This window comes from Pleurodeles waltl, chromosome 8 (assembly GCF_031143425.1).
Source record: "Pleurodeles waltl isolate 20211129_DDA chromosome 8, aPleWal1.hap1.20221129, whole genome shotgun sequence".
Taxonomy (NCBI): domain Eukaryota; kingdom Metazoa; phylum Chordata; class Amphibia; order Caudata; family Salamandridae; genus Pleurodeles; species Pleurodeles waltl.
The window spans coordinates 1369915668-1369928418 of record NC_090447.1 but is presented as its reverse complement, the minus strand read 5'-3'; positions in this window follow the sequence as shown (position 1 = coordinate 1369928418).

Sequence of the window (12751 nt, the reverse complement as noted above, 5' to 3'; positions counted from 1 at the left end):
TTAACACATTGCTTCTTAAGTAAAGCCTGACTGCTCTGTGCCAAGCTACCAGGGGGTGATAATAGGTTAATTTAGGTTGTGTTTTGTGACTTACCCTGACTAGGATTTTCTTTCCTGTTTGTACAGGGTGCATACATCTGCTAACCAGAAATCCAATTTCTAACAGTGATTTTGTATTTTATAATAAGTTATATACATACTTTTAATGTAAATCATTTTGCAATATTATTGTAGTCAATATTGTGTGAGGCAATGTTTTTGACATATCATATGTTTATTTTAAAAAGTAACAATATTTTTGTTTCCAATATTTGTGTTTTCAATGTAAGTAAAAATTAATATTTGTAAGAAAAATATTTGTATTCTTGATACTTGTGATTTTATTTTTAAGTATGGGAGGCAATATTTTTGTTGATGATACTAATTTTCTGATATTTTTATGTTTCGATATTGTGTACGTTGATATTATGTCAGTGATCCACCTGGATAGCCAAAATCCAAAACTTGGGACTCGGAAAAGTTTGCCCTTAAATCTGCTCTGAGAACCAAGGGAAGATCTTGGCCAACCTGCTTGTCAGTCTGTCTAAGTTGCTTCACTGGTCACCCTGAGTACGCATTTGCTCCCACTATGTTCTTCTCCACCACAGCAAATCCTATTCAACGGTCCCTCAGCGAAGAGGTATCTGGTCTCCTGGAAACTCTCGTCTGCTACAGCCTTCTACCTCATCCAGCTGGACATTTTTACTTCTAAAAAAGATACTAAGGGGGTCATTCTGACCTCGCCGGTAAAATGCGCTTACCGCCTGTCAGAAGACCGCCATAACACCGCCGCGGGCGCGGGAAACTGCCACGGTCATTCTGACCCGCAACAGGCAAACCGCCAAAAACCCGACATCCACAAAAGTCCGCCACACCAATGGCCAGCAAAAAACTGGCGATGACCAAACCTCCACCGTCACGCCAACAGAAATACGCCCATTCCATTCCGACCCACGAATCCACGCGGCGGTCTTTCAACCGCGGTATTCCATTGGCGGTACACACCGCCGCGGTCAAAATACACACACAGCTCCAAAACACTGCCACATTGGACATTTTGAAATACACACACCTGATACACATACAAACACCACTCCCACACACCCAACACAATTTAAAACACACACCCACATCACCCACAAACCCCTACGACCACTATTTATTGACTAAGGCCAGAGAGAGACACCACCAGCTAGTACAGAGCATTCACAGGCACATAACACCATCACTCACACAACATCCACGCACAAAACACCACACACCACCACACTCACCACACTCATCACCACAAACGCCACCCCACACCTCATCCACACCACCCCATGGCACCCCAAAGACACCCCAGGTTTACAGACGCTGAACTCAGGGTCATGGTGGAGGAAATAGTTCGGGTAGAGCCCCAGCTCTTCGGGGCACAGGTGCAGCACACCACCATTGCCAGGAAGATGGAGCTATGGCAAAGAATAGTGGATAGGGTCAACGCTGTGGGTCAGAATCCACGAAATCGGGACGACATCAGGAAGCGGTGGAACGACCTACGGGGGAAGGTGCGTTCCATGGTATCCAGACACAACATCGCGGTGCAGAAGACTGGCGGTGGACCCCCACCTCAACCCCCAGAGGAACAGGTCTTGGCGATCCTGCATCCTGAGGGCCTCCAGGAGTAGGCGGAGAAATGGACTCTGGTAAGTCGAATCTCAACTACTTCATCCCCCCCACCCACCGGCATTCCAAATCATACCCCCGCCCTCCCCCCCACCCCCATCCTCCTTGCTAATGTCTCACCATCACAACCCACCCATCCCAACACCAAGCCCTGCATGTGACCACAAACCATGGACACCCATCACCTAAGCATGCCCACTGCACATACCCATCCCCCCCAAACCACCATCACAACATCCCCCACAAGGGAATGCCAGCACTGAGGTACACGGGCACCCACCCATTGCACGCTATGGCACACACAGAAGCAATAACCATACTCTTATACCCCTGCAGGACCCGAACGCCACAACACCGCCCAGGAGGGTCCAGAAATGTCCATTCCACCCCCAGAAGAGGCCCACAGTGATGACAGCAGCTCTGTCTCCCTGGACCCAGATGACCAGCCCGGCCCATCGGGGACCTCGGGACAGTCGGTTCCCCTCAGACAGCCACAGGCCACAGCAGACCTACCCCCCTCTGGGAACACCAGCACAGCACCCACACAGCGGGCCCATGCCTCTGTCTCCAGAACACGTCAATCAGCGGTGTGTCCACCACTACAGGGCACCCAGGTTAACCCACCACCCCAACAACAACAGGGACCTGGGGGCAGTGGTAGTGGGCACACGGTCCAGGGGATAGAGGCCCAGGGAAACAGGGGAACTGGGAGGGCTGCTGTCCGACAGGGGCAGGACAGGCCCAGGGAACCCACTCTCCACGAGGCCTTCTCCTCCATCATGGGAGCATACCACTGCTCCCAGGAGACGATGGCGACGGTCCAGGCCAGGTTCCAGGAGATCCAGGTACTGCAGGAGGAACAGTTTATGGGGTTCAGGGAAGAACTCAGAATCATCAGTTCCTCAATGGGCACCATTGTTGTGGCTCTCAATCAGATTGTCAGCACATTGCGGGACCATGTGGCACCACAAAGGGCCCCTGTCACTAGCATGGACCAAGAACAGGCTACCACCTCCGCCGGCGCTAGTGGACAGGAGGCCCCGACACAAGAACAACAGGCCACCAGAACCCCACCCCCTGCAGAAGGAAAACCACCCCACAAGTGGTGCCTGAGATCTAGGAAGAAGACAGAGTAGGATGCCAAGACCCCCGCCAGGAAAGGATACCCCCTGATTGTCATCCCACTGTCCCACATTGTCACCCTGTCCAACCTTAAACTGCCTCTGCTCCACCTTCCACAGGCATATGGACAATTCACCTGTGAGACTGAACATCTGGACTCTGCCATGGACATTCCTCCACCATCACCCATCACCGAATTGCAACCATTTCCAAAAATTTTACACTTTAATAAACACACTTATTGCACAAAAATAATCTGGAGTCTGCCTGTATTTTTGAACAAATGTATTACACAGCACGTGCCAAAATGTCCAGTTACATTGTGATGACAACATACCACTGTCACACAGCTGTAGTCCATGGGGAAACAAAGCAGAGGTCACGGAGTGGGGCCCACATCTCTGAAATTGGAAGGGAAAGTCACAACTCAGTCAACATACACTGCGGGGAAACTCAGACAGTAGAGAGGCAGGAGACTTTAATTAAATGTAAAATGCCAGTGTTGATTCTTACCTGTATGTCATTGAAAATACTGCAGTATTACTGTTTCCCTGTTGTCTGTGTCGTCCTCTTCGTCTTCCTCCTCTTCAATCTCCGCAGGCTCCACAGCTGCCACAACACCACCATCTGGACCATCCTCCTGCAGGAAAGGCACCTGGCGTCGCAAAGCCAGGTTGTGAAGCATACAGCAGGCCACGATGATATGGCACACCTTCTTTGGTGAGTACATTAGGGATCCACCTGTCATATGGAGGCACCTAAACCTGGCCTTCAGGAGGCCGAAGGTCCGCTCGATCACCCTCCTAGTACGCCCATGGGCCTCATTGTACCGTTCCTCTGCCCTTGTCCTGGGATTCCTCACTGGGGTCAGTAGCCATGACAGGTTGGGGTAACCAGAGTCACCAATTAGCCACACACGGTGTCTCTGAAGTAGTTCCATCACGTAAGGGATGCTGCTATTTCGCATGATGTACGCGTCATGCACTGACCCAGGGAACTTGGCATTTACATGGGAGATGTACTGGTCAGCCAAACAGACCACCTGGACATTCATGGAATGATAACTTTTTCTGTTCCTGTACACCTGTTCACTCGTGCTGGGGGGGGGACCAAAGCAACATGTGTCCCATCAATTGCACCAATGATGTTGGGAATATGTCCAAGCGCATAGAAATCACCCTTCACTGTAGCCAAATCGCCCACCTCAGGGAAAACAATGTAGCTCTGCATGTATTTCAGCAGGGCATACAACACTCTGGACAACACCTTGGAAAACATGGGCTGAGACATCCCTGATGAAATGGCCACTGTTGTTTGAAATGACCCACTTGCCAAAAAATGGAGTACTGACAGCACCTGCAGTAGAGGGGGGATCCCTGTGGGTTGGCGTATTAGTGACATCAGGTCTGGCTCCAGCTGGGCACACAGTTCCTGTATAATGGCTCTGTAAAGCTTGTATGTCAGTATGACATGTCTTTCTTCCATTGTCGACAGGTCCACCAGCGGTCTGTACACGGGAAGATTCCTCCATCTCCTCGCAAGTCCCAGCAGACGGTGCCTAGGAAGGACAACATGGAGCACAGAGTCAATCAACCCACAGGTACGTTCCCACAGCTTGCACAGTACACGATTCTCAATGCATTGAATGGCTTGTATTAGTGTTGATGCAAGGCCTAGGTATGTGTGACGCAGTAGATATTAAGATATGGGGGCCCTTGAAATGGCGGCTGCCTGACCTGTGAAGTGCGACAGTGGGATGTGAGGTCAATGCGCTGGCGTGGCACACCGTGGCGGTAGGCGGTCAAAGACCGCGGCGCAAAGCTGCATTGGTTAACATTGAACCCTATAGGTTTCAGGAGCCAATGAGGATGTGCGCCAGCATTTTCTATCTGCTTAATCACTCGATACCTGATCATCCACAGGAGAGGACCTATACTGCAAGTGCTGCTGTGACCTCGGTCTGGAAGAGACAATGGCTGCTGCGACTGGGGAAAGGGCCCTTGCCTTCACTTCTGAAGAATTGGAGAAACTCGTGGATGGGGTCCTCCCCCAGTATGCGCTACTCTACGGTCCTCCAGACCAACAGGTAAATACACTGGGACCATGCTTTGTGGCCAATGCCTGGGTTGAGTGGGGTGAATGAAAGATGGTGAGGAGGGGAGCGAATGAGGCATGCATCAAACGAAAGATGAGAGCATGTGCCACATGGCAAGGATGGGGATGGGGGGCTACTCACATCGAGCATGCAGAAGGAGATGTTTGTTTTTCTTTCTCCCCCTGCACATGTCACATAGGTCAGCGCCCATCAGAAAATCGACATTTGGCGTGCCGTCTCCAAGGACATCCGGACCCTGGGGGTCCACAACAGACGGGGCACCCACTGCCGGAAAAGGTGGGAGGACATCCGCCGCGGGAGCAGGAAGACCGTAGAGGCTCTGCTGGGGATGGCCTCCCAACGTAGGAGGGGTGCCAGTCGTACTTTGACCCCCCAGCTCTGCCCTCCCAGCAGCCCCTCAGCCTTCGCCCGTGCCCGCTCACCCAGGAAGGTGGGCATCTCCTTCGCCCCAGGCACCTCAGGCCCTGCCCCAGTAACCCCTGCTGCCCTCAGTGAGGAGGTCATTGACCTGAGGACGCTCATTGTTGGGCAGTCTACCCTTTTGAATGCCATCCAGGGTGTAGAAAGGGAGGTGCACCGGAGTAATGCATACCTGGAGGGCATTCATTTGGGTCAGGCTGCCCATCAGCGATCGTTCAATGCTCTGGCCTCAGCACTGACAGCAGCCATTGTCCCTGTCTCCTGCCTCCCTCCTCCAACTTCCTCAACTCAGTCCCACTCCCCTGTACCTCTGCCTATCCCAGACACACCATCAGACCAGCCTGCACACACCTCAACACCCAAGAGAAGCTCATCCAGACATAAGCACCACACATCACACAAGCATTCACACAAGCAACATCCACATGCAGACATGCCAACAGCCACTGCCTCCTCTGTGTCCCCCTCCTCCTCGTCTCCCTCCTCCCTCCCTGTGATGTCTCCACTCACACTTGCATGCACAACATCTTCAGCCACTACGTCCATCACCAGCACACCCACCAGAACACTCTGCACACGTGCAGTCACCACCCCCACTACCATTTACACGTCCCCTGTGTCCTCTCCCAGTGTTTCTGTCACCCCCTCTTCCAAACCACACAAACGCAGGCAGTCACCCACCCAACAGCCATCCACCTCACGACAGCCTCCAGCACAAGCACCTGCACCCAAAGACACCAGACTTCACTCTCCTACAACCACATCCTCTTCCTCCACTCCCATACCCACTACAACTACCCGTCCCTGTCTTATTAAATTGATTTTCCTTTCCAACCTTGACCTCCTTCCATCAACTGACCCCCCCCTCCATCTCATAAGGCTCCAATCAGCACCTCAGCCACCACAAAACCTGGACCTACTAAGAAAATAGTCCAAGGATTTTGGAGTCCACCACCTTCAAGCCCAGCTACTTCGGCTGGGAGTAAAGAGACGGCCAGCCCACCCCCTGCAAAAAAAGCAAAGAAAGCCAGTGCCCGGCGCGAGAGGCCAAAGACAGCAGGCTCCACAAGCACTACCCTGGCACCGTTAGGGAGTGGGGTGCCACCTGGCACACCGGCAAAGGGAGGAAAGGGCCACAGACGAGCAGGGAAGGGTGGCAAGGGCAGCACGCCGACAAGTCCGGCAGCAGGCGAGCTGCCCAGGAGGGCCCTGCCAGCCCCAGCCCAGCTGACCAAGAGGGCCCTGCCAGCCCCAGCCCAGCTGCCCAGGAGGGCCCGCCAGCCCCAGCCAAGCTGCCCAGGAGGGCCCCGCCAGCCCCAGCCAAGCTGCCCAGGAGGGCCCCGCCAGCCACAGCCCAGCTGGGCAATGAAGGAGCGCCAGCCACAGCCCAGCTGGGCAATGAAGGAGCGCCAACTCAAGCAACGCTGAACATGGCAAGGACTGCCAAGGCAAGCACCGCTGAACAGGGCACCGCCATCTCAAGCACCGCTGAATAGGGCACCGCCATCTCAAGAACCGCTGAACAGGGCCCTTCAAGTCAAGAACCGCTGAACAGGGCCCTTCAACTCAAGCACCGCTGAACAGGGCCCTTCAAGTCAAGAACCGCTGAACAGGGCCCTTCAAGTCAAGAACCGCTGAACAGGGCCCTTCAAGTCAAGAACCGCTGAACAGGGCCCTTCAAGTCAAGAACCGCTGAACAGGGCCCTTCAACTCAAGCACCGCTCCGCTGGGCCCTTCAACTCAAGGACCGCTCCGCCGGGTCCTTCATCTCAAGCACCGCTGAACTGGGCCCTTCATCTCAAGCACCGCTCCGCTGGGCCCTTCAACTCAAGCACCGCTCCGCTGGGCCCTTCATCTCAAGCACTGCTGAACTGGGCCCTTCATCTCAAGCACCGCTCCGCTGGGCCCTTCAACTCAAGCACCGCTCCGCTGGGCACCGCCGTCTCAAGCACCGCCCCGCTGGGCACCGCCGTCTCAAGCACCGCTCCGCTGGGCCCTTCAACTCAAGCACCGCTCCGCTGGGCACCGCCGTCTCAAGCACCGCTGGCCCATTGGCAGAAGGGGCAGGCCCGCAACTGTGTCGGGCAGGGCTGCACGAAGCACTCTGGGCACCATGCCTCCTCCAGAACTAGTGGAGTCTGTAATCCACTTGTGAGACTGTGGCTTTGCACTCCCCAGGATGGCACAGTGGGCAATCCACCCACTGTAGAGACTTGTGAGACTGTGGCTTTGCACTCACCAGGATGGCACAGTGGGCAATCCACCCACTGTAGAGACTTGTGAGACTGTGGCTTTGCACTCCCCAGGATGGCACAATGGGCATCCCACCCACTGTAGAGACTTGTGAGACTGTGGCTTTGCACCCCCCCATATGGCACAGTGGGCAACCCACCCACTGTAGAGACTTGTGAGACTGTGGCTTTGCACTCCCCAGGATGGCACAGTGGGCAATCCACCCACTGTAGAGACTTGTGAGACTGTGGCTTTGCACTCCCCAGGATTGAACAGTGGCCAGGGAGGCCCCTCGTGGATCTGGCGTTGTGGACTCATCTGGCTGAGGTGCCCCCCCTTCCCTTCCCCCTGAGGTGCCTGTAGTTTTGCTATCTGATGCCCCTGCAGTGTTCTCTCCATTGGAGCCGGGTATCGTATGTGGTCTTTGCCCATGTGTTTAGGCCCATTGGCCCACGAACAATGGCTGATACCCAATTTGGACTGGACAATTTACATATGTATATATTGTTAGAGATGTTTGATATATTTTTTTACTTAGCCGTACAATATACTTCAAATTTCAGGATCATTTATTTTTGTCTTTGCATTCTTCCGGGGGATTTGGGGGTGTCACTCTGAGTTGTTGCTCTGCATTGATGTGTATGTAGTTGTGGTTGAGGGTGAGGGTGGGTGTGTCACGTATGTGTGTCCCCGTAATTTTTTGCCTCCCCCCTCCCCTGTGTCGTAGGTGCAGTACTCACTGTTGTCTTCTGCGGCGGCGTTCGTGCTCCTGGTAGAGGAGCAGGAAGACAATAGCTGGTAGGATGTGTAGTTCGGGTTCCATGCTGTCCAGATTCTTCGTGGAGTGTTTAGAGGTGAGCGTTTTCCGTTTGAAATGTCTGTTTCTGCCATGTTTTTATCGGCGGGGCTACCGCCCCGGAAAAGGTGGCGGATTGGTGAGTTGTGATAGGGTGGGCGGTACATTGTCTCCCGCCTGTCTGTTGGCGGTCACCGCCGCGCTGTTTGTTTGTCCCGCCGTGGCGGTCGGAGTGTTAAAGTGGCGGTCTCTGGTGGCGGTTCCCGCCAGGGTCAGAATTCCATTTTTTTTACCGCCTGCCTGTTGGGGGGTTGGCCGCCGCTTTAACACCGACCGCCAGGGTTGGAATGACCCCCTAAGAGCCTCATTATGAGTTTGGTGGTCTCAGAACCGCCATGTTGGCGGTAGGGGTCATACTACCAACAGGCTGGCGAAGAAGACCAGCAAATTATAAAATTTGCGGCATTCCCTACGGAATACAGCCAAAACACAGCCAGCACAACCACTGCAGTCAGACCAGGGTGGATGATGGAGACACATGCAGGCCAGTGGAGATCATGGTTCCACCGGACATATCACGAGGATGCACACCGCCAAGATTTCCGCTGCAGTCACAGCACCACGGAAACCTAGGCAGAAATGAACTCTATAAAAAGGAGTCACTCACCTTCAGGAAGCCATACTCGTACAGAGCCACCGTGGAACCGCAACTAGACGTCATTGAGCTGCTTCTGTACACTTACACAACATACTATCAGGAAGGGGGTATGAGGGCAAAACTCACTCTGACCTGTACACTGACACGCACACTCACATACAGCCACACACCACCACACATACATAGTACACACACTGCAGCCACTACACACACACATGTCACAAACACACACTTACGCACGGAAACACAGCACTGGCCCAGTCTCACACAATATCACACAATACAACAACACGTCACAGCAACACCAGAACCACACCATCGTAAACATATTGCCAATCACTCACAATAGACACTACCCAGGGGCACATCACACATACAACACAACGTACAACCAACAGGGAACACACACACACAATCGCATACACATCCTACCAATCAACACACACATCACACACAGAGCACATTGCTCTTAACATACCATGCACAAAACACGCAGACTCCCACAGTCAAAGCACACAAAGCCCCACAACAAAGCAACAAACACATGTCAACACGAATACCACTCAATACCATGACAATTACATGTTAGCAACATACAAATGTCCATCACACAACACACACCCTATCCCTGGGGGACAAAAGCACTTCACACACCCCCACAGACTGCTCAAACAATACAGGAATACAAAGCACCACACATACACAAATACTGACACACAATCAATGTCACCCAGGAACAACTCTAACCTAGGAAAAAATGCAGGACAAAGATGTAACCAATGAACCAACAACTGGTTGGTTTGAATATATTTGGTCAATAAATAAGATAAAAGTCAAAGGCCATAGGCCAGTCCTAAGTGAACGTAATGTGCACCAAAGGCACATATTTGTGCCCAGAACTTGAATTCTGACTACCATGTAACCTCCACATGTAGGGGCATCACGGGGGCCGGCAGACACCTCAGGGATTATCTGAGGGGGTGGTGGCAGAGGGGTGTTTTGGCTTAGGCTTGGGAAGGAGGGTTTGGGTTTAGGCTTGGGAGGGGGGTTTGGGCTTTGGCTTGGGAGAGGGGTTTAGGTTTAGGCTTGGGCGATTGTTGTTTCTTCATGGGAGGGGATGACTTCATGGCAGGGGCATGGGTACTTTCAGGGAGTAGGGGAGGCATTAGAGGTGGAAAGGATAAACTTGGGGAGAGAAACAGCACATTTAGGGGTTTCACAGTGGAGAGGAATAGGGAAAAGGGCAAACACAGAAAGAAAAGATTTTTTTAGACACATGGGGACGGTCATAGCAAAAGGGTTTGAGTGTGGAGGGAGAGGGAATAGTTATAAGAGGTATTAGTGTGGATGTCTTTGGTGTATGTTTGTAGGAGGTACGCCTGTGCATGGTGGGTGTCTGTTGGGTGGACGAGTAAGGGCGTTTATGTGTTGTGGGCTGAGGGGGTGGAGATGCTGGGGGATACTATGGTGGATGGATGGCTGTCGGAATGGTGACAGCAGGTATGGTGGATGTGCTGCATGTAGGATTGTCAGTGGTTGTGGTGTCTGCGGGTGTGGTAACTGGGGTGGATGTCTGAGGGTCTGCTGTGGTGCTGCCTGTGGGTAGGATAGGCTGGATCTGTGAATGTTGGTGTGGTGTCTGCAGTTGTGTCAGGTGTCCTGCCTCTGATGCTGGGGATGGTAGGGGGCGTCATGGCAGGTTGTGACTGTTGCTGTGTGGGCATCTGATGTTGCTTGTGTGCATGCTGGTGGTGTGTCCTGTGGTGCTTGTGTTTGTCTGAGCTACCCTTGGATTTTGATGTGGATGCATGCCTGTCTGTGTGCTTTGGCTGAGTCGGTGAAGACAGGTTTGGGATTGGGAAGAGGAAGGTGGAAGGGGGATGGTGGACAAAGGGAGACTGGCTGCCATCAGTGTGGGGGCCAGAGCCTGAAAGGACCTCTGTAGGCCAGCCAGTGCACCATAAATACTCTCCAGGAACGCATTACTCTGTTGAATTTGAGTTGCCAGTCCCTGGATGGCATTCACAATGGTCGACTGGCCCACTGATCGACCTCAAGAGGTCAATAGCTTCCTCACTAAGGGCAGCAGGGCTAACAGGGGCTGTGGCTGAGGTGCCTGTGACAAAGGGGACGCCGACCCTCTTGGGTGAGCGGGCACGGCCAACTGGGTGGGGAACTACAAGGTGGGAGGTGGCAGACAGAAATGGTACTGGGGTGGTCCCAGATGGGTCCACCACTGCCAGGAAGTGTCCACTGGAGGAGGATTCCAAAGATGACGAGGTTGATCCTGTCTCCCCGTGGCACTCCACTCACCCTCTGGGCCACTTGGTGCCTTGTTGTCAGTGGTATCATGACTTGAGGTCCGTGGCCAGAAGCTTCCCCACTCAGCTGTGCCCTGTCTCCTTAGCCTGATGATGCTGATACTGGTAAACAGAAAAAGAGGTAGGGTCATAACATTCTTTTCATACACTTACATCACACTGTACACATCATTATCATTACATCTAAGTGTAGAACCAGTTTTGTGCCAACATTATGTCACAACAAGATACAATCCACAACCCTGTATGACAACAATGTCACACACTACATAAGCCACCTATTGCACATCTGCAATACCATCGTATCAGGAGAGCTATCACGCTCACCATTCCAATACAAGCTGACTTGGCAACATGTACCTGGGTCCCTATCTACAGCAACATAGCCAACCAACAACCAAGCTTTGTGAAATAGGGGTAACATTGATTTCCACATACGTCACACACCAAATCTACACATCCTTACAACATTACTGGATGTCATGTCCCAGAAAAGAAACCTTATCATATGCTTAACACAAGACAACATGTTGCATGCAAGCCAAAACCATTTCATGTCAAAGAGCTCACAACATTCACAAATGAAAATTGCAAACATGCACCTACTCTATGTGACATATCTAAGTCTGGAGTATGATAGAGTCTAAACACATGTCACCAAAACATGTACCAATAATCATATAGAAAAGGATGATATATACTTTGTGGACCTACTCATCTAAGTCATTCTCCACCTGTAAACAACATCTTGCACACTTATAGGGACCTACTTACCCTATAGCATTTAATCACAGACAACCACAGGCAGCATACCTACTCCTTAATTATAATGGACACCTGCCATGTGCATGAAGGCCACAAACAGTTCAACGTATCATGATGAGTGGCAACATCTATAGCCCAGTGTTTGAGTGGCAACATCACTATCCACACTTCAGACATGAGTAGTCTTACATCTGTATAGGAAAATGTCAGTGACATAAACCACATCTGAGGATACCATGACAGAAGCATGCACCGTGAGGCAAGCTAAATGACTGACTACACATACAATTCCACCCACATGTCAATGTGAACTACCACACCTGCACCACAATGTAGTCAGTACAAACAATACTTTTACATAGTAAAAGCATTCAAAACATATCCAAAACAGCAAAGCAAAGTATGTTTAAGTCACATCACAATATTGATTCATGACAGAAGGTGACCATGCACACATGATGTTGGCAAAAACCAGTGAAGATTCTACCTGTTCATAAGATATTTTGGCCTATTTAGCATGCCACAACACATTAATTATGGCAATAGCTGTGTAGCCACTTTCCATCCCAATAACCTGTACATGGTACTAACATTCAGAGCTCTTATATCAATGTATG